General features: G+C 49.2%; 1 protein-coding gene across 1 annotated transcript in view; it reads right to left on the bottom strand.

Annotated features, from left to right (window-relative positions):
- The window catches only part of CSGALNACT1 (chondroitin sulfate N-acetylgalactosaminyltransferase 1), a 318,818-nt gene that overhangs the window by 157,285 nt on the left and 138,241 nt on the right, over positions 1-23,292 (bottom strand). The window contains exon 2 of the mRNA XM_062199429.1: positions 20,284-20,370. The gene's annotated coding sequence lies outside the window, so the exon portion shown is untranslated. The remainder of the gene's footprint in view (positions 1-20,283; positions 20,371-23,292) is intronic.

Below are 23,292 nucleotides of genomic sequence, written 5' to 3'. Positions count from 1 at the left end.
TGGGAAGCTGGGTCAGGAGCTGGAGGGAGGAATCAAACCCTGGTACTTTGATCCGGGACACAGGCATCTTCATCGGCATCTTCACTGCTAGGCTGAGTGCCCACTTCTCCAAACTTTCTGAGTTATCTTCTCATGTACCTGCAGTTGCTTTCCTGGAGTTGGCTTTTATTTTCGGTACATATTTAGTGTCCTTTTCTCTACCCAAGCAATGTCGTTGTAATTATTTTATTTATTTATTTATTTAAAGATTTATTTTATTTATTTGAAAGTCAGTTACACAGAGAGAAGGAAAGGCAGAGAGAGAGAGAGAGAGAGAGAGAGGTCCTCCATTCGCTGGTTCACTGCCCAGTTGGCCACAACGGCCGGAGCTATGCTGATCTGAAGCCAGGATCCACGAGCCTCTTCCGGGTCTCCCATGTGGGAGCAGGGGCCCCAGTACTTGGGCCATCTTCTGCTGGTCTCCCAGGCACATTAGCAGGGAATAGGATTGGAAGTAGAGCAGCTGGGACTCAAACTGGTGTGCATATGGGGTGCCTGCATCACAGGCAGTGGCTTAGCCCGCTGCACCACAGCACCAGCCCCGACTTGTTTTGTTTTAGAAATACATCTCTTTATAAAGTGACAGATTTTTTATGAAGTCTTATGCTGTTCTAAAATAAACATGGAAAATACATCAGATATTGAAAATCAACAACATGCTAAGACACACTTATAATTTCACTTTCTAGGACCCCAAAGTGAATATGTAGAGAACAAAAGTGAATTATTATACTGGCGTGATTAGGGTGGGTGCTTCTCATGTAGATAGAAACTGCTTTTGTAGATATTTATGAATGGTGAATTCATCACAGGGATTCAGAAGCCCATTCTGATTTTCCCAAGTTAGAACCTTATTCATCTTAGTTAACAGGATAAGAATTCCCATGCAAATGCATACAGACAATTTTCTCTGCTGATAATAATTCGCCAGCCTAAGCTCTACTTGAGCTCTCTCGTAACCAAGTCAGCCCTGGAAATTCTAGGACATGAGAAAATGCGGACTTGAAAGCTACCATGTCCTGTGACCTGGGTATTTCTGGTGGGCACTCAACGCTGCAAGCGACTACACATGTGGCCCCATCTACTGGGCTTTCAATACTGACCACGGAAATGAGAGCACACTGAAGAACATGACTGAGGTGTTCCCACGATGGAGGGAATCCAATCAAGCCCCCTGGACACATGCCTGGTTTAGAGGTGGACATGTGACCCGGTCACAGACAATGACAGTCCATCTTGGGCCATGCTGGGAAGACAGAGAGAGGCATGCCCACTCTTCAGCTGGACTTAAGCCTAGAAATGCCAGAACCACTTTCCACTACAGATACCTAGAAACAAAACCAATGGGAAGAGCAGAGGCAAGACAAGCGAGTGCCTGGATTCAGCCAGTTACCCCCATATATGTCTATAAACCAGTGTGTTCACTTGTTCTCTTGAGCCACGATCAGCTCAGCTGTCTACCACTTGTAGTAAAAGTGTCCCGGTGTGCTCACTCTGGAGAAGGACAGGCACCGGAGCAGGCACCACTGTGAGGTACCTCAATGACATCCCTGCTGGACGTCATGGGTAGGGGACATGGTCGACAGCCAGGTTATACTCAGAGGGCTCTCACTGAGGAGACACATGCTTTGAAACAAACAAATCCCAGCTGTTCTGATCCAATGCAAAACCAAGGCCTACATGTGGTATCAGACCAGCTCCAGCATTAAAACCAAAGGGAGGTCACTGATTGCATTCTAAGTGACCCTTTTTCAAAACCTACCAGTCTACTTCTCAGTCCTTCCTGATAATAAGTAGTAGTGCAATTCAGAGCAACAGAACAGCAGAGAGCTACATTCAGCTTTGGTTTCTTCTTAATTTATTTGACAGGTAGAGTTATAGACAGTGAGAGAGAGAGACAGAGAGAAAGGTCTTCCTTCTGTTGGTTCACTCCCCAAATGGCCGCTATGGCCGGCACTGCACCAATCCGAAACCAGGAGCCAGGTGCTTCCTCCTGGTCTCTCATGCGGGTGCAGGGCCCAAGCACTTGGGCCATCCTCCATTGCCCTCCAGGGCCACAGCAGAGAGCTGGCCTGGAAGAGGAGCAACCGGGACTATAATCCGGTGCCCATATGGGATGCTGGCGCTGCAGGCGGAGGATTAACCAAGTGAGCCACAGCGCTGGCCCCTACATTCAGTTTTAATTAAAATTATCAACTGCTATAAATCCAACGACTCTGACAGTAGGCCTTGCTTGGGGCTGTACTCATTTGCAGGCCTACATTTCAGCCCCCTGAACCCACGCACCTCCCTGCTACCTCGTACAATCCACAAAGCCTCCACTTTGGCTGGGAGCTGCCAACAACAAACTGAGGGTTGCTTGGCGGTAACCGAGCAACAGGAATGATATTCCAAAGGCTTCCAAAAGCTCTTGGCAACCTGCTCTTCCTCGGGGTGTGAGAGGATGCAGACTAATGAGGCTGGACACGGACAGCTGCCCCTTGGCGCAGCCTGAAGCTTCGAGGTTGACCTTGCTGGGCTGTGATTAAATGACACAGAAGCAGCATGGACCCGGCCACACCTAGGAGCGTGCAACACGAATAGACTTGGTGAGCCTCGTTCTTAAAAAGACTGCAACTTGGCCGGTGCCGCGGCTCGCTAGGCTAATCCTCCGCCTGCGGCACAGGCACACCGAGTTCTAGTCCCAGTCGGGGTGCCGGATTCTGTCCCAGTTGCTCCTCTTCCAGGCCAGCTCTCTGCTGTGGCCTGGGAAGGCAGTGGAGGATGGCCCAAGTCCTTGGGCCCTGCACCCACATGGGAGACCAGGAGAAGACCTGGCTCCTGGCTTTGGATCAGCGTGGTGCACTGGCCACAGCGGCCATTGGGAGGTGAACCAACGGCGAAAGGAAGACCTTTCTCTCTGTCTCTCTCTCTCATTGTCCACTCTGCCTGTAAAAAAACAAAACAAAACAAAACAAAACAAAACTGCAACTCACAGCAGCCCTACCTACAGTGACAGAACAGGAAGTAAAGAAGCCAGGTCTGCCATCAGCAGCCTCACGACCTCTCTCTTCCGTTGTCTTCATCTGCAGAACCTAACTATAGAACTAAGCGATCCCTTCCCAGAACTCATGTTGAGAAGTCTTGTGATGCTTGGACCCGGAGGCTTAGTCTCCAGCCTCCCAGGTAATGTGCTTTAGTGTTCTATATTAATAATAAATGAGCTGGGGCCTGTGGGTAACACCGCCACCTGCAGTGCTGGCATCCCGTATGGCTGCTGGTTCAAGTCCTGGCTGCTCCACCTCCAATCTAGCGCTCTGCTATGGTCTGGGAAAGCAGTAGAAGATGGTCCAAGTCCTTGGGCCCCTGCACCCGCGTGGGAGACCTAGAAGAGGCTCCCGGCTCCTGGCTTCGGATCGGCGGAGCTCCGGCTGTTGCGGCCAGTTGGGGAATGAACCAGCGGATGAAAGACCTCTCTCTTTGCCTTTGCCTCTCCTTCTCTCTCTGTGTAACTTTTTAAAATAAATAAATAAATCTTTAAAAAATAATAAATGAGCTAATAAATACCACTCAAGACAGCACTTCTGCGAGTCTGTGGTGATCTTCATGTGAAAATGTCAAACTGAAAAACAGTATTTTTTTAACCAGAGTAAGACTCAGATTGGAATTTGAATTGAGAGAAAGCTTAGCCTAATGCTTACCTTTGGGTTAATATTTATTTTGCTAATGTTGGCTTTATATCACATGGTGATATTCTATTTCCTCTAGGGAATTATTTATGCCATTATAAAAGTGTAGCTAACAGCACTAAATTCTAGATATAAGACACACTGCTAATGAAGATCATTAATTGCCTACTCAAAAAGCAGGAGGGAAAAAAATTTTAAAAAATGCATAATCTAAGTAGGCTCAGTGGTGACAAATGGATGTGTCCTCTGGTTTGCTACTCTGCTCTGTTCCTGCACATGCAGCCCAGGAAACAGCCATCTATTCAGAGCTGCTGGGGGTGTGTCACGAGCAACAGGGCACCCATCACGCAGCCTCCGTCCACCTTCTTGTTCCCCCAGGGGTGAGAGCTTGCTGTGCAGCTCCACTGCAGGCAGGGTATTCTGGAGCCAGCATGACGGCAAGCCTGACACGGGCACCACTGAGACAACAGGACGGGACCGGAGGACATCAAGGTGGATTTGGGGACCGATTTCATTTTGAGTCCTGGCTCTCCAGCTGTATCTTTGCACAAGCAATGTAAGTCCTTGAGTCTCAGTGTCTCCTCATTATTTAAAGAGCTACTAAGAAGTACGTCCTAAGGCTGTGGAAGAGAATAAATGAGGGAAATCTAGAAGTATATGCAAAATAGATTAGAGAGCACTTAGAACCCTCTACAGAAATCGGCTCCCTCCCCTCCCCCTCACAAAGAATGCGACCAGAAACCAACCTCAAGCAAACCGGAAGGGGCTGCTTTTGCTTTGAGCTGACACTCTAGGAAGCACTGGCAGAATTTCTATGGCAAGGCCAGTGTCTTACTCCATTCTCTGTTGCAGTAACAAAATACCCGAGACTGGATGATCTGCACAGAAAGAAGCAACTTGCCTGGTGACTCTGGAGTTGGGGCGGTCAAGAACATGGCAAGGGACCTGTTCGGCATGGGCTAAGGGTCTCCTTGCTGCACTGTCACACAGCACTCATTGTCACAGGGCGAGGCAGAGCGAGCGGGATGGCAGGAGTCACTCCTCCTGCTCTTAGAAAGTCAGGGACACCAGGATGGGCGCCCACAGCCCCAGCCACCACTGAACACGCGACTCCAGGGATCAAGTTTCCCACACACGCTGAATCCACGCAGCCAGCAAGCACGTGTGACTGCAGAAGGAAAGGCCTGGTGGCCCTCGTGCAACACCACCTTGCCTGGCTGCCTGGGCACCCTGGTTACACACTCAGGGAGCTGGCAGTTTTCACACCTCTGCGACACAGGTGTTTTCCTCAGTGTCCTGCATTCCCACCTGGGTCCCTTCTACTGGAGAAGCCAGGGGCTGTCCCACACCAGTTGACCATGCCTGTAGTATTCCCCAAGTGGAAATTACGAAAACCCACCAATCTTACTGAGCCTGGTTGGCACCACGTCAGGGAACAAGATTGTTGGAGGGCAATGACCACGAGGTAGGAGAGAGGAAGAACCTGCAACCAAGAACATCTCCCAGTGAGAGCTTCCAAGCGGCAGCCCCGTCCCCAGGTACCGCCTGAATGGACAAAGCAGAGACCCCAGCATCTGCAGCCCCCCCCCCCCCCAACACCACCTTCCAATCCCCTGCCAGCAGCCTGCAAGGCAGACACACCGCAGGATGGGCCTGAGCCAGGCTCACAGCAGCAAGAGAGGCCCCAGTGGCCAAGCACCTTGGAGTCATAGAGCACCTCGGCTTTCCTTCAACACCAAACCAGTTCTGGTTCAGAAGCATGCTTGCGTTGTAAACCAAGAAACAGTTACTGCAGCCTTGCAGAAAAGGGAATATAGGAAACTCTTCCAGGTACTGTGGCTCTCCGCATCTAGAACAAGTGACACCTGCAGAATCCATCACAGAGGCGGCGACCGGCACCCCTTTCCGCACAGACTCAGGGACCCCGAGGTGGGCTTGGGCACCTGTGTCTTGGTGAAATCCCAGACCCGAGGGAGAGAAACACAGGCTAAGTCTGTGATGACCAGTGAGCTACAAGTCCAAGCTAGAATCAAGGTGTGCCCAAAGTGCCTCTGGGCAGTGCTTCTCAAAGTCCCCTGTCCCTCAGAGAGAAACACGTCGTACAGTATTTTCCAAATGTACCTGCAGTACAGCCTTTTGCTCCAGTGATCTCTGGGACATACTGGTTTAAAGGAACAGTCCTTTATCCTCTCTCCTGGTTCCTTCAAGGACAGGATGGTGAAAGTATTCATTGAAATGCGTCTGCAGGGCGGGCGTTTCTCACAGTGATAAAGACATCACTTGGGATGCCCGGATCTTGTATCCAAATGCCTGGTTCCAGTCCCAGCTCCGCTCCCAATTCCTGCTTCCTGCGCATGAGCAACCTGGGAGGTGGCAGGTGATGGCTCAAGTACTTGGCTCCCTGCCACTCACATGAGAGGCTAAGATGGAATCCCCAGCTCCTGGTTTTAGCCTGGACCAGCTGGGGCATTTGCGGAGTAAACCAGTATCTCTGCCTTATACATAAATGCAAGAAATAAATAAGAAATTAAAACGCGTTTGTGTTCCTGCACTCAGGGCTTCCCTGACCAAACACCATGGCATTGTTGGATCTGAGTGCAAGGAAGAGCGACCGGGGAAGCCGGCTCCACTTCCAGGCCAGCTCAGAATCAGGTGGGGAGGATCCTGGTTTCCACATCTCCCTTGGAGGCACTTTTCTCCTTGGTCCCCAGAGACATAAACCTAAGTAACAAATAAGCAACAGCAACCAAGCTGTGAAGGAAAGCGACACTGCACACAGCACTGACCTTCCTGGAATAGAGCTGTCAGACATAATCATGGCCTGGGGAACACTGCACAGCCACAGGCAGCTCCCCTCACCAGACAGCATCACAGAGCCCTTCAGGCTATTATTCTACTTAGTGCAAGGGCACAGATCCCCTGTGTTGAAAGATAGCGCCTTAAATGACAGTGCCTCCCAACCCGCACCCTACACTGCCCCAGGGATCAATGGCCAAAGCTTTCTTTTTACTTTCTTTAAGATTTTTATTTATTTTAGACACAGAAAGATAAGAGAGACAAAGAAAGACCTCCCAACCATTAATTCACTCCTCCAGTGCCTGCGACAGCCAGGGTTGGGCCAGGCTGAAGCCAAGAAACGTGAACTCAATCCAGGTCTCCCAGCTGGGTGGCTGGCAAGACTCGAGTCCTGGAGCCATCACCTGCTGCCTCCCAAGGTGTGCATTAGTAGGAAGCTGGAATCATGAATGGCAGGCATTCTGATACAGGATACGGGAGTCCTAGCTAGCTCTGATCAGATTCGGCACGCGGTCAGGATCAGAGCTACACCACGCAAAATGCCCTAGGCAGTCGTCCAGCTGGTGAAGACAAAACTTTACCATCCCGATAGGAGGGTATTTCCAAACGTTTGTTCATGAAAACGATGGAATTTAAAGACAAATTTATTTACTGCAAAAATAATTCTGAGACCCACGCACAGTTTTTCCTAATAGGCATTTCCCACAAACTCTTCTCAGGATCACCTGCTAGCCAGAGAGACAGGGGGGAGAACTCCCGGCAGACACCACTTCTGTAGATTATTACTGGATTGTGAGTAATTTATTTATTTATTTATTTTTGACAGGCAGAGTGGACAGTGAGAGAGAGACAGACAGAGAGAAAGGTCTTCCTTTGCCGTTGGTTCACCCTGCAATGGCTGCTGCGGCCGGCGCACCGCACTGACCTGAAGCCAGGAGCCAGGTGCCTCTCCTGGTCTCCCATGGGGTGCAGGGCCCAAGGACTTGGGCCATCCTCCACTGCACTCCTGGGCCGCAGCAGAGAGCTGGCCTGGAAGAGAGGCAACTGGGACAGAATCCGGCGCCCCGACTGGGACTAGAACCCGGGGTGCTGGCGCCGCAGGTGGAGGATTAGCCTATTGAGCTGCGGCGCCGGCCAGATTGTGAGTAATTTATGAAGTCAACGCCATCCAAGCAAACTCAGCAAGAATACAGGAATCCACACGCTACCAGATCACTGGCTGCCCAAGGGGACGGATCCCACCCACTCACACACAGGGCCCATGCACTCAACGCAACAACGCCTGTGCATCTGCACACCAGGCAATGCCCCAGGAGTGGGGAACATGGCAGAGAACAACAGATGAAAACCCTGCTCTCATGGAGCTTTATTCTAAATCTAGGACTCCAGATGCCTAGTAAGTTACGTGGGGTTTTGCCACTGCAAATTCTTTGCTAGATTTCCTCACTTCTCTCCCTTTGATCACTAAATTCTTGCATTAGAGCTGAAAAGACTGACCTAATTGCTTCAACTCTGTGCTCCAGCATAACCTGAGCTCCAGGTATGGGTGTGTGTGTGTGTGTGCATCCTGACTGTACTTGGAAGATGATGATACCTTTATGTCTCTCAGTGTCCTCACCTGTTAACAGGGACTAACAGGCACAGCCGCTGACTGTGTTTGGGAGTGTATGGGCCAGGAGGGCATTCTGGTTGGCACAGTAAGAGAGCGGGCCAGGAAGGCTGTATGTCCCACCTGTCACAGCACCAGCCTGAGCCAGGGTCAGACAGCTGGTGCGTACTGAGCTCTGCCCACTTTCAGACACCCTGTCCACTCTTTCGCAGATACCTAGAGTCTCAGGCTCCCTGACTGTGGTTCATCTGGAACAAGCCAGGTTAGGCGGTAGAGGTGTCTCTGGTGGGAAAGCTTCATAGTTCATAAAGCAGGCAGCTCCTAGTCACCACTCCAAAGCCACCCAAATGTCCAACATACCCGATTCCTAGCAGCAACTAAAAAAAAAAAAATTAAAAGCATCAGGTCAACTAGAACTAATTTCTACTAGCATGGAGCTCATCTGCACAGCTACTGCCCTCTTGTTACAAAAAAGACACAAACCAGCTGGCACCGCGGCTCAATAGGCTTTTTCTCTGCCTGCGGCACCGGCACACCGGGTTCTAGTCCCGGTCGGGGCACCGGATTCTGTCCTGGTCGCTCCCCTTCCTTTCCAGCTCTCTGCTGTGGCCCGGGAAGGCAGTGGAGGATGGCCCAAGTGCTTGGGCCCTGCACCCCATGGGAGACCAGGAGAAGCACCTGGCTCCTGGCTTCGGTTCAGTGCAGTGCACCAGTCGCGGTGCGCCAGTCGCAGCGCACCGGCCACACGGCCACTGGGGGGTGAACCAACAGAAAAAGAAGACCTTTCTCTCTGTCTCTCTCTCTCACTGTCCACTCTGTCAAAAGAAGAAAGAAAGAAAGAAAGAAAGAAAGAAAGAAAGAAAGAAAGAAAGAAAGAAAGAAAGAAAGAAAGAAAGAAAGAAAGAAAGGAAGAACGAACACAAACCGTATTACAACCCTGGCTTTTGGAAGACTTACAGCATCCTTCCAGAGTGGGAAGTGGATAATGTGGAGATGTTTACAAATAAAGCAGTCATCAGGGATAAACAGGCAACTGGTGGGGAGAAGGATGCATGAACCAAACCAAAAAAGGTTACGTGAGAAACTCCTATCACATCAGCAATGGAGTGAAACATTGAGTCTTGCCTTCCCTGGTCAGAGCATGGAATGCAACATTGTCCATAGGATTAACTCCAGCCTCTGCAGGTGAGACACATCATACATGACAGAAGGGCTTTTCATCTTTTTTTAAAGATTCATTTTTATTTATGTGACAGAGAGAGAGAGAGAGAGAGAGAGAGATCTTCCATCTACTGGTTCACTCCTTTGAATGGACACAACAGCCAGGGCTGGGCCAGACCAAAGCCAGGAACCTGGAATTGCATCAGAGTCTCCTGTGTGGGCAGTGCTCCGATCTGGGATGAAGATGTTGCAGGTGGCAGCTTGACCTGCTGTGCCACAAGGCCAGCCCCTAGGGCATCTCGCTTTGTGCCCATTAGGTTGAGATGTCACAGCTCTGCCTCCTGCCCAGGTGGGGTGACATTATCATCTTTCTCTTTCCATTGATTTATCTTCCACACACACTCTGAAGACCTCTATGTGGGTGGCTGCAGACTAAGGCAGAATTTCGAAATCTCCCCAGCAAGATTCTTCTGTCTAAATTGATGGTTCCCAGACCGTGGCTCTGAGAAATTCCAAAGAGAACACAACGTGGCTGCCCCAGGATATTTTAAATTTTCCTGCAAACCTGGAGATACCAGACATCTGCTGAATATCATGCAAATGGCCAGCTCAAGGTGATTGGCACTTTCAACACCAGACAGAGCTATGCTCCTTTTGAAGACATCTATCCTTGCAAAGCTGTCTTTCCAGGGGTCGCTGTCATGAAACACAACTGTTATGCAAAATTAGGTAGGCACATTCTTCTGAATTGAGATTTTGTGTCATGCCCAGGAGATGCAAATATCCCATTACTAAGTATTGTGGTTCTTTTTCAAGGCTTATTTATTTATTTATTTGAAAGGCAGAGCGACAGAAAGACAAAGATAGAGACAAAGAGAGATCTTTCATCCTCTGGCTCATCCCTCAAATGCCTGCAACAGCCAGGTCTGGGTCAGGCATAAGTCAGGAGCCAGGAAATCCATCCAGGTCTCCCATATGGATGGCAGGGGCCCCAGCACTTGGGCCGCCTTTCACTGCTGCCTTCCCAGTGCATTAGCAGAGAGCTGGATGAGATCAGAAGCAGAGCAGCTGGGCCTTGGACCAGCAAGCACTCCGATGTGGGACACTGGTGCCCCAACCAGTGACCGAACCCGCTACACCAGAACACCAATCCCAGTAATGTGGTTCTTTAAGGAGGAGATAGAACTATTTTTTTCTTCTTTAGATTGTATCCATTTTTCAAACTGTTACTAAGTTGTTAGCTTTAAAGACTCATAGCTAATAAACTTAATCCCTTGATTTTTAACAAAACTGTTATGGGCAGCCATTTGGTCTAGCAGTTAAGACAGCCATGACCCATATCAGGTGCCTGACTCTGATGCTTGGCTCTGCTCTGGGCTCCAGTTTCCTGCTAATGCAGACCCTGAGAGGCAGCAGAGATGGCTCAAGTAATTGGGCTCCTGCCACCCACTTGGGATACATGGACTGAGTTCCAAGTTCCCTCTTCAACCCTGACTCAGCCCTGGATATTGCAGGCACATGGGGAGTGAGCCAGTGCGTAGCAGCTAGAAATTCATTCTCTCTCTCTCTCTCTCTCTCCCTCTCTCTCCCTCTCTCCCCCTTCCCTCCCTCCTGTCTCTCTCTCTCTCTCTCAATCTCCCTCTCTCTCCCCCTTCCCTCCCTCCTGTCTCTCTCTCTTAATCTCCCTCTCTCTCCCCCCTTCCCTCCCTCCTGTCTCTCTCTCTCTCTCTCAATCAAATGAATCAATATATATTTTTAAAAATTATTACACATTTCTTTGAGTTGAGCGATGCTGGAAAAATTAATGAGATGCTCTTGGCACCATGAACCAAGAAATCTTAAGAACCTCTTGCCTAAGTCTCCTGGCCAGTCTCCAAAACAGGGCAGAGAACAGGAAGGTTTCCTTTCAAAGAGCAGATATTTGGAAAAAGGGATCAGGCCCTGGACCACCTGCTCACAAAGCCGCAGCCACTGCAACAGCTGCAGTGGTCCCACACCAGCAGAAGGGTCAGCAGCGCCCAACCACCACCTCCCCACCCTGGATGGCCACTGTCACCTTTGTTTCTGGAAGGTTCAAGGATGGCAGGGAAGAAGGAAGAAAATGTACCCTACGGGTACTTTTTCACTATGAATGTTAAGAAGCATTCACGCAGATGCCAACGCAAGCATTCTCTGAAAAACCAGACAGCACTTTAGCTCCCTTTCAGGCCCTGGGCCCATGCATTCACTTTCACTTCATCAGCTGGTGCTCTGGCCGTACAACAAAGACAGGTGTGAGCTTCAGCCACAATCCAAGAGAAGCAGGCCTTGTGAATCTGCTCCAATACTAACTTCACTGTGGGCTAACGGCTGAGTGACAGGCTGCGGGCAACTGGTCAAAAGTAGCCTACTTCTTAGTAGTTGTAGAGAGAAAAATAATGATGGGACATCATGTGGGCCAGCTTAGACAGAGGTGCCTACAGAGGTGACCCTCCAGGAAGAACACACCCTCACCTGTGCATGATTCCTGCTGGACTGTGTAAGCCTGAAACGCAAGACACTGCCGAGGCTCCACACATGGCCGTGAGGCCAGCCTCACTCACTCCTGCGGGCAGAACCACATGGGGCTCGTGGGTGACTGCTCGGAGGGTCTGGACTGGACCCTGGGGACCCCGGCATCCTCAAGGGCCCCGGAAGATGTGGCAGGCAGCCTGGGAGCACACCACGCGCTACAGGCTCCCCTACCGAGAAGCCCCAGTCCCCAGTGCCCCGCTTAGAGGACGATGGCTTGCTCTTTTAAAGGAGTCTGCAACGTACACAAAGGATGGTTTTCATCCCAAATCCTGGAGGCCCAGCACAGAGTAAAGGATGCTGGAGTTCAGGGACGGCTGCTGCCCCTCTGAGCCTGCCCAGCTGACCCCTTCACGTCTCCTTAGAACTCGGCTCAAGCGTCACTTTTGGGGCTCCTTTCTTTCAGGCTACTCCACTCCCGATCCAGCTCCCTACTCATGCAGTAGGGAAAGTAGCAGAAGGCGGTCCAAGGGCTTGAGCTCCTGCCACTCACCCAGTGCAGACTCTGACACGGTGGCTCCATATTTGTGTGCTCACTCCCCAAACTGAAGGAGACCATGTAGGTATAGGAAACCAGAGTGTACTAAACAGGACCTTCCTATGGGAGAGCGGGAGTCCCTTCTCACTTCTCATCCACACTCACCCGCTACTCAGCTCATTCCCTGCATACTTGCTGAGCGGTTAGCAGGTGCCAGGCACTGGGCATGTCAAGTTGTATCCAACAGCGTTCAGCACCCTCAAGAAATCACAAACATCTGGGGCAGCAGTTAAGACACTGCTTGGGGTGTCTGCATCCTGTATCAGAGAGCCTGGCTGGAGAGACAGCTCCACTCCTGATTCCAGCTTCCTGCACCCTGAGAAGCAGCAGGTCATGACTCAAGTATTTGGGTCCTTGCCACCCATATGGGAGATCCAGATGGAGTTCCCAGATCCTGGCTTTGGTCTAGCTCAGCCCTGGCTGTTACAGACATTTGGAGAGTAAACTAGTAGATGGAAGATCTCTTTCTCTATCTCTCTGCACTTCAGATAAATATGTTTTAATTATAGGCTAACAGTAAAGAAGGGCGAGAAAATGCAATGGTGCTAAGATCACTTGCTGATCAGCACAGAAGAGGGGAGCCAGCCCAGGGGAAAGGGGCAGGAAGAAGGGGCTGCCTGAGCCACATCCATCCGAAAATGAACAAGGAAGGACAAGCCAGGGAGAGGAAAGCAGAGGTACTGCTTGGGGAGAGGGGAGCAGGGCCGGGGACCTGTGTGGGCTTGGGTGTGGCTGGCACAGCAGAGCACTGGACATGGTGCAGGAGAAGTCAGAGAGGTCACCATGGAGGTCCTGGGATGTCATATGGGAGACACCAAGGGCCAAGATGCATCGCAAAGACCCCTGCAGCGGCAAGAGGACAAGCTTGGGAGATCCCAGCAGGAGTCTACGTAAAGCCGGCCAGAGCGACCGTGGTGACGGTGAAAAAGATTGGGGCTACTAGACAGGAAGGGATGGTGAGCAGTGAGGGAGGGAAGGGGGGTGAGGGTGCCTTCTGGGTTTCCGGCTTGGGTCACTGGGTGGAAGCGGGAGGTGACAGGTGAGAGAGTGTCACAGCTCAGTTGGGGACACAGTGAGTTGAGAGGGTGCTGCTGGGACGTGCAGCAGAGATGGCCCAAGTGGGTGTGTAGCTCAGGACAGCAGCAGGTGCTGGGGCACAAATCCGGAATCAGGAGTAAAAGGAGGAAAGTCCGCCCCTTAGACAAGATGGAAGAGCGAGAGGAACAGAGCTATGGGATGCTGGGACCATCACTTCCTTCCGGCTGGTCAGGGACAGTATGCAGGACAGCCAGAGCAGCATGAAAACCGCATGGCCACATGATACACACAAGCCAAGGGGAGAATTCCAGGGACGGTCTATGCTAGGGAAGGCGGGAGAACATGTACAGCCTGCACTGATCTCTGAAATGAAGAGTTAAGAAGCCATGCATCAAATAACAACACAATGAACAATCTCATCAGACCTGACACACACCAAAGGGCTTTGGAGGAAGAAAAGGTGGGCGACCACACAGCATAAAAACAACTCCAGCAGCCCACACGCCCAGGGACCAGAGCCCTCATCCAACTCCAGGTCCAGACTTAAGACACAATTTTCCAGGGCTGTAGTAAGAGTTTCAGTTCCCTGGGCTGCAAAATAAATTATCACGAGAGGCAGATGCTGTGAATCATGCGACGGGATTTAATTTAAGCTTCAACCTCTCTTTCTTTTCCCCATCCGAAGCTCTATGCCCTGGCAGGGAGGAGGGGACAAGGTTGGAAAACACATCCGAGGGTGCGAGGGATCTTGGCCACAAGCTTTCAGCTGAGCTGTTGGGCGCCAGCCTTCCCATTGACCCAGGAGCTCCCCCTCCTGCTTAAGGTAGTCTAATCGAGTTCCACTTTTTGAAACCAAAATCCAATATTCTAAATCTGCCAGTACGTGAAATTTTTAAAAATTAACCATCAGTGATTTTAATTAAACAATATTTAAATTTTAATAACTAAGACAAAAGGCAAGAGCCTCAAAGATTATTCCATTAAAGTGAATATTTGTGGGGCCAGTGTTGTGGCACAGCAGGTTAAGCTACCACCTCAGACACTGGGTCCTCTGTGAGTGCCAGTTGGTATCCTTGCGGCTCCACTGCCAATCCAGCTCTCTGCTAATGCACTAGGCAGAGCAGTGGAAGATGGACCAAGTGCTTGAGCCCCTGCTACCCATGCAGGAGACCCGGATGGAGCTCCTAGCTTCTGGCTTCAGCCTGGCCCAGCTCTGGTCATTGGAGCCATTTGGGGAATGAACCAGCAGATGCAAGATATCTCTCTCTCTCTCTCTCTCTCTCTCTCCCTCCCTGCCTCCCTCTTTCTCTGTAACTCGACATTTCAATAAATGCATCTTTTTTAAAAAATGAGTATTTGCTGTTAGAATCCAGTGTCCTATTTTCCCATTTCTCTGCACAAGACTGAGCCTCAATTCCTATCCAAGAATCAGCACTCAGGAGCACAGAGTGCATTTGAAGCCCAATACACAGTAAGTCTCAGTACGTTTGTTAAGTGGAAAATACACAACTCTTCATTAGAACATTCACTGTAGGCATTAACTAAGATTTCTAATTATCATATTTATTTCTTAGACTTTAGGAAAGAATCTGAAGCACCCACTTGGATTAGAAGCTTGTCCAGGAGAAGAGGCGGGTTTTATTTTTTTCCGGGGCAGGACTGTATGACTATGTTCATACTTGGGCTGTACATTTCTAGAAGCTTCTAATTGTCTTTTGCCCACCCCCTCCCCACTCTAATTTTCATGCCCAGTCCTTTAGACACAAGAACACCAGCTCCTCACCTCCCCCGCTCAGCTAACACAGGCCTGTAGCTGCTGCGATCCCACAGTCACCTGAAATTCTTCAGGGAGGATATTACACCGTGGGTCAGACCCTTTGGGTAAGAGAGCCACTGCTGCCCAGGTGCCTGCGGAACACCGTCCAGTCCTGCCTGCGGAACACCGTCCAGTCGTGCCCCTTCATACACCAGGGTGTCATCTGCAATTTCACAGCCATGATTTTCCACACGACAGGTTCATGAGTGTGCCGGGGTTGGGAGCAGGGAGCTGGCCTCTTGGAAGCCATCAGGTCAGACGAGGGGGCTGCCATGCCCTCTGCCTGTGGTGGAACAAGTATTTCTGCTCCTAATCATAAAAGCAATTTTCTTTGCACAACCGTTTCTGGATGAGCAATAAGATCCTATCATTTCTGCTAAAGAAAACCAAGTGAGGAGTGAGTAATGTTGGATCTGATTTTAACTGCAAATATAGGCAGCAGCCGAAAAAAAGGATAACAAGGTCTGGAATTAAATTCCAAAGATCTTGCTGATGCAAATATGATTTGTTTTTATACATAACGCATTTTTTAACTGTCAAGGAATACAAACACTCAAAATTAAAGAAATTCTTTTCCATCTTTTTTTTTTACGTTTTAAAAGCTAATTATCTTTTTGCTATTGTTGAAATTCAAATAACTTTACTTAAATTGAAAAACAATTATTAAAACTGTATTTAGACTTAACCCTTTTGTTATAAAAATCATGAGGGGGCAGGCACTGTGGCGTAGCGGGTAAAGCCGCCGTCCGCAATGCCGGCATTCCATATAGGCGCCGGTTCAAGTCCTCGCTGCTCTACTTCCGATCCAGCTCTCTGCTATGGCCTGGGAAAGCAGTGGAGGATGGCCCAAGTCCTTGGGCCCCTGTACCCGCATGAGAGACTTGGAAGAAGCACCTGGCTCCTGGCTTTGGATTGACTCAGCTCTGACCATTGTGGCCAATTGGGGAGTGAACCAGTGAATGGAAGGCCTCTCTCTCTGCCTCTCCTTCTCTCTGTGTAACTCTAACTTTTAAATAAATAAATAAATCTTTAAAAAGTTGAGTATTTCTAAGTAAGGCAGAAGCATTTCTAGGTTAATAAGACCAGATATAACTGTGGACTTTATTCTTTAAACAAACTGTAAAAAAGGGAGGGAAATAGGTTATTTACAGAAAACAATAAAATGAGTACACCTGCTGAAGAAATGCGACACCACCTAGACAAACCACCCAGCTTAAAACCTAGCTCTGGGTGAACTCGGCCGAGTCACCCAACGAAAAGCTAATTATCTTTGCAAATGACAGCACTGAGACTTACTTGTACATTGACTTGCAGTAAAATACTGCTAACATGGAACCTACCATCTGAGTCACTGTCAAGTTCAACATTGCTCAGCACACGCATCGCTTTGCAGCCGATCTGTACAGCATTCTCATGCTGCAAACTGAAACTCTGTACTCCCTACAGAAGTCCCCATCCTCTCCACCTGCCACCCACTGGCCACCACCATCTGCTTTCTGTCTACGAATCCCACTGCTCCAGGGATCGCATGTGAGTGGAATCGTAAAGTAATTGTCTTTTCGTGACGGGCTTCTTCTGCTTACCATAAAGTCCTCAAGGGTCATCCAAGTTGCAGCCCCTGTCAGAATTCTCTTCGTTTTTAAGGCTGTGCACCACCGCACTGTATGGACAGGCCACACTCCGTTTATCCATTCATCTGTCAACACCGGGGTTGCTTCTACCTGCTTTTGATCTTTTAAAGTTTATTTCAACAGGCTTGGTTGCTGGGGTCAGACTGCCATAGCAGTACGAGTAGAGGGAAGACAGGTACACATGGAACAAAAACACTGATGTTGCTAGGTCCTGAGGAGGATTTTCAGATGCCAGAAATTCATTCAAACATTTGTGCATGGGAATACGAACAGGCACACGGCAGATGCTAAAGATGCAGAGACTACCAGTTCTTGGAGGACAGTTATGACCAAAGGACAAACACCTAGCAGGTAAACAATTATTAACCCCGGGAGGCACAATGGCCCAGCTTCATGCAAGCTGGGACCCGGGAAAGGCTCCCCCTCCACCCTCCAGCCCCAGCCCACGCCACCAGGTGAGTTCCGCGGAACAATTATTATTTACTGATGATTTACCGCTTCATCCCAAGAAAGACGGAGTGAGCTACCCTTTTCTGTGACTTGGCTGTCATGCCTTTGGACACCACAGCATTGCAAAGGATCTAAAACAGGTGAGTGGAGAAGCTCCTTCCCACCGAGGGCCTTCTATTTCCAACATCATTCGCGATAATGTTGAGTCGCCCCTGCGGTTGCCTTGGCAATATCAAATAAATTTCGCAGGCCTTATACAGCTCACAGGCCAGATGTTCCCCACACTGCTGTGCAAGTCTTGGGTGTACAGACAAGTTTCTCCTCTTCATACACAACAAGGAGGCTGAACCAACAAAGCGAGGAGGGAAAGGTGGTTTGTGCCCTGCTCCGGGGTGAGACCCTGGTGCAAAGGTAATGACAATGCAACAACACAGAAGAACCAGGAAGACCTGGGGCCAAAGGGGAGGCACATTCAGGGACCAGGCATCCCACTCATTCATTCTTCTACTTGGTGGCTCGGGGCAGCTAGGTACTGGTTCTCAGCCCTACAGGTGTCTACACAGGAAAGCTTCCCTGGACAGATCACTTGTCTCCAGGCGACCTTTGAAGATTGGGCCCAAGTTCCCCACAGGGTGTGGGAGAAGAAAGCATTCCAGGCACATGGAGACCAACATGGCCTCAGAGTAGCCACTGTGAGTGTGAGTGCATGATGAGCAGGCAGGAGAGGGCCACAAGGTGAGGACACAGAGCAGGTGGCTCCAAGGGCACAGAAAGGCACTGGTTTGTCTTCCCTTTGTCATCAGGGATGGAACAAGGATGTAGGATGGTGGCTACCTCTCAGGGCAAGGAGAGCAGGAAACTCATCAATGAGTCAGGACAAAAAACAGGTGGGGCAGTAGCGTGGAAGGCAGCCACTCACGGAGGAGAAGGCGTAGCGGGACAGACTCCATGAAGGGCACGCTCAGGACACCAGGATGCAGTGAACCTCCCCTGCTGGAAGCCCCTTAGCCCGCAGCATGAGGGCTGGATGCTGCCTCTGCCTATGGCAGCAGGAAACAACCCAGCCCCTTGGCTTTCCTACAGACCTCACAAAGGTCCAGTGTTGATGGATGCTCCAGCCCTGTGAGTATAAAAGTACGCAGAAGTCCCTGGAAAACACTGGCTCTCCCCATCTAGAACTCTCCTGGGGGTGGGTGAGGGGTGGGCAAGGGCCTCTCTGCTCCCTGGCAGCAGCCCCTGACTCTGTCCTGAGATTCAGCAGCATGGCGACCAGCACCCAAACCCAGCCAGTGCTGTACAGCCCTGCCCTGTTGCCTCCCAGCCCCCACTCCCCTGTCGTGCTATTGTCACAGCTTAATTCAGAGCACAGGCATCCCGTAATATGCTTCATCAGCCCGAGTGCATCTCTGCCGTGATCTCAGGGTCTTCATCATTATGGTCTGCATGATGTTCTCGTGACCCTGTTCTCCTCAGTACCACTCAGGTGAGCCTCACCATACCCGAGACTGAAACAATCCCACAGGCTCCCTGGCTGCGATCTGACCTCTTTCTGCCGGGCAGAGAATTTGTGGACACCTACTCTTCCGTTATTTTTCGCTTGTATCATACACTTTTTGCTGAGGTTGTTTTTATTTATTCGATTCTGAGTAACTCATAGGCGGTCCCTTTAAAAAGCCCACACACTGTATCATTTTAACAGAAAGCAGTTCATTAAGGCAGAACAAATCACACAAGTGCTCTGACTTCTGTCCTTTCATCTAAACCAGTGGAACAAAAGTGAAAACGAGAAAACCATGACCAAATCTCCATGTAAATGTGTTAAACTGCAGGCGAGGGCAACGGGTACCTTTTTAATTATGTATGAGGGTTGTCAGAAAGTCTGTGGATAACATAGGTTAGTAACAAAATATTCACGGATTCCAAGTTTTTGCACCAACATACACTCTTGTTAATTCCATTTTCCATGAACTTCTTGAAGCCCTTCGTACACGCCGAGACTCGCTTACATATTTTAATTTTTGCTTAAATTGAATTATTTCCAGAGACAAGGAAAAAAAAAACAGATTGCTGTGCTGAGGGGAACCATACGTACAGGTTCCCACTTCATTCTGTTGGTTCCAATGTTTTCTTTGGGGGTGCTGCATTGTTAAAGTTTAGTCTTGCCAGATGTCCAAAAACATCTGATTGCAAAGAAACTCCAAATTCTGGTTATCAGGGCAGAACTAAGATTTACATCCGTCCCGAGACTAAAACCAACCATGTAATCAATTGGGGTACTATTCTCTGGGAAAGTTCTAGAAAGTATGCCCAGAAGATGTGCTAAGTTGGCCAAGAAAGGGCATTCTTCAATTCCCTCGATTGCTTTATTGAAATAATTATCTCACAGCATGGTCCAACTGATGGTATCCATCTGATCACAGGGCGAGTATTTTAGAAAGCTTAATGTTGGCCCGACTTCCAGGGGGAGAACAAATGTTCCCATTTAAGTGAACATTTTAAGCAAAGAATCCTGTTGCTCTTGTGGCTGATGTTATCGGTCTACGTCACGGCTCACTCTGAGGAGAGAGAAATTCTGAACGGCCAGGAGAGTGAAGCGCGGGTAGCAGAGGTGACGCAAGCACGCCAGGCAGGCGGCGAGGTAAACGCGTTATTTGGAAAAGCAACCGACATCTTGAAATACTCACTCGTTATTAAACTACTGACTGTTGGATGGAATTCTGCACATTTCCAACATACCCTGAGCGCTGACTACAACTCAGACCCCAACCGTTTGCCGGAACATTCATGGATAACGTAGATTAGTAACAAACTATTCAAGGATTCCAAGTTTTTGCACCGACATACACTCCTGTTAATTCCATTTTCCATGAACTTCTTGAAGCCCTTTGTACACTGTGTATTTTAATTTTTGCTTCTATTGAATCATTTCCAGAGACAAGTTAAAGGATTGCTCTGCTGAGGGGAGCCACAGGTACAGCCTCACTTACCTGGAAGTACTAGAAAAAGAGGAGAGACTAGAGCTCCTCCATGCTTCCGAGTGACAACCACCGTGGCCCCTGGACTGGGAACAGAATCTGTAAGGCAAAAATAAAGAAAGAAGTAAGGAAATGAAGACAGGAGGTGGCCCTGCTTAGCCCCGGCCATTCCCAGGTCGGTTCACAAAGCACCCACAGAGTCAAACCACCAACCGAAGTCACCTGGAAGTACTGTCGAGACGTGGTCTTGCCCCTCCCGATTCCAAAGGATAAAATAAAACCCTTGTCCCAGAGCCAGAGAGAGCCCAGGTGGGGAACAGCCACAGTCACATGGAAGACTGCGTGGAGGCAGAGATTTCGCACCAGCAAAACCACCCTGGCCAGCGCTCCCCTCAGCAGACTCGCTTAAAAAAAAAAAAAAAAAAATCTGGCTCCTGGGACCGAGGTGCTTCAAGACAGAAAATTCTCACAGAGTTCTCCAGGCCAGGCAGCAGTCACAGACTTAGGAAGGCTCGTGAGAGGCAGAGAAGCGTCCCCCGGAGGGAGACTCGTGCCCGCCCCGTACCCCTCACCAATGCCGCTCCCAGAGGCCACAGCCACCCACCAGGGAGGCAGGGCTGCGTCCCGCCAGCAGGGCTGTGTCACCACCACCAAGTGCCCCTGCTGGCTTGGACCCACACATGTCGCGGGCAGGGGGTGCGCCATGGGCCCCAAGCAGTCCCGGCTCTTCATGGATTTCACTGGAGGATGTAGAGGTCTGGATATAGGTACAGGGCTCTGGAAGGCAAGGCCAGTGAGAAATGTTGTGCAGGGCACAGAGCCCTCCCTGTGCAAGGAGTATTCTTGATCCGGAGCCCATCTGTCTTTATAGCTCAACTTACAGCAATCATCATCATCGTTGTCGTTATCATCATCATATAATTGTTCTTGTATCCCATGCAGAGTGGGTATCAAGGCCACAGGAAGGCCCACAGGCACCCAGGTCTCAAAACCCTTAACATTCTGGCCCAACTTCCAGTGGGAGAACAAATGTTCCCGTAGAGAAAACACTTAGTTCCCCAGGTGCTCCAGGGGCACAATGTCCTGAGGATAGCGCTGGAAGGCTGTTCTCTGACTCACTGACCTCTTCAGTGTAAACAAGTATACATTACTGCAGTGTGTAGAAGTGCACATTACTATAGTATACCACAGCATAGTACATATTACTGCACTGTGTAGAAGTGTACACTACTATAGTATACCACAGAATAGTACATATTACTGCACTGTGTAGAGTGTACAGCACTGCAGTGTATGGAAGTGTACATTAATTACTATGGTATACCACAGTATAGAAGTATACATTACTGCAGTGTGTAGAAGGGTACATCACTGCAGTATAGAAGTGTACAGTGTATAGAAGTATACAGTACTGCAGTGTGTAGAAGTGTACATTACTATAGTATGCCACAGCATAGTACATAGTACTGCAGTGTGTAGAAGTGTGTATTACTATAGTATAGCACAGTATAGAAGTACACATTACTGTAGTATATAGAAATATACATTACTATAGTACAGCACAGTATAGAAGTGAACATTACTGCAGTGTGTAGAAGTGCTCATTACTGTAGTATACCACAGTATAGAAGTATACATTGCTGCGGTGTGTAGAAGCATACATTACTGCAGTGTATAGAGGTATAAGGTATATTACTGTAGCATGTAGAGGTACACATTACTACACTGTGTAGAGGTATAAGGTATATTACTGTAGCGTGTAGAAGTGCACATTACTATACTCTATAGAGGTATAAGGTATATTACTGTAGCATGTAGAAGTACACATTACTACACTGTGTAGAGGTATAAGGTGTATTACTGTAGCGTGTAGAAGTGCACATTACTATACTGTATAGAGGTATAAGGTATATTTCTGTAGCTTGTAGCAGTGTACTTTATACACTGTGTAGAGGTATAAGGTGTATTACTGCAGTGTGTGGTAGTGTACATTACTGCAGTGTGTAGAGGTATAAGGTATATTGTTACAGTGTGTGAAAGTATGTATTACCGCAGTATGTAGAATGTATACTACTGCAGTGTGTGGTAGTGTATATTACTGCAGTGTGTAGAGGTATAAGGTATATTACTATAGTGTGCAGAAGTATAAGGTACACTGCTACAGTGTGTAAAAGTATGTATTACCGCAGTATGTAGAATGTATACTACTGCAGTGGATGTGTACATCACTACATTCATAGAAGTATAAGGAATATTCCTATAGGCCTTTGGGGTCTGTTTCACACTCACTCGCTCTCACCCAGCTACCCGTGGTTCAGTGTTGGAGTGGGCTGCCATGCACCTGGGCCCCTGCTCAGGGCCTCCTCTGCCTCCTGGCTCTGCTCTCGCAGTCCACTTCCATCTCTCCTGGGCTAATTAGTCTGTGTCTAAATGGAATTGTAGTTGGCAGACCGGCAGCAGTGTCAACGTGGAATAATCACTCGAACCTGAATCTGAGTTGTTTTCCATCTTTGACAACAAATAATGTTACTTTGGCGCCCGCAGGCCAGAGTTGAAATGAGTTTATAATTCGCCTTCCAATCACTCTCACACTCTCCTTCACAAGCACTTACATTCCTGTTCTGTCTCTTAGCATGCAGGGGACGGCCTCGGAGGCTGAGTCACCCGCACAGTCTGTATTGATATCCTTAATGAATATTCCCTTCAGCTCAGGATAAACAGGGGGAAATCTACATAATACAGAACCACACTTGTTTTCATAATGAAAACATATAGACTGTCAGCTCGCCCTGCCACATGATCGTGAGTAATCTAATTTGCATTTCTCACACCGGCAACCTGCTCAGAAACCTGCAGAGGTTTCTCAGCGACACTCAGTGATCTGCCTTCCCCAGCCTTGGAGTGTGACTGACACCAGCAAGGCCCAGGGGCACAGTCAGAGGTACGGGAGGCTCTACTCCCCAGCTCCAGGAAGCACTGGGCTCCTTCTAGTCCCAAGCCCCAACTTCCTCCGGAGGGGAC

This window comes from Lepus europaeus, chromosome 8, assembly GCF_033115175.1.
Source record: "Lepus europaeus isolate LE1 chromosome 8, mLepTim1.pri, whole genome shotgun sequence".
Lineage (NCBI taxonomy): Eukaryota > Metazoa > Chordata > Mammalia > Lagomorpha > Leporidae > Lepus > Lepus europaeus.
Note: the sequence above shows the minus strand (reverse complement) of the source record. Positions and strands in the feature narration are given on the sequence as shown.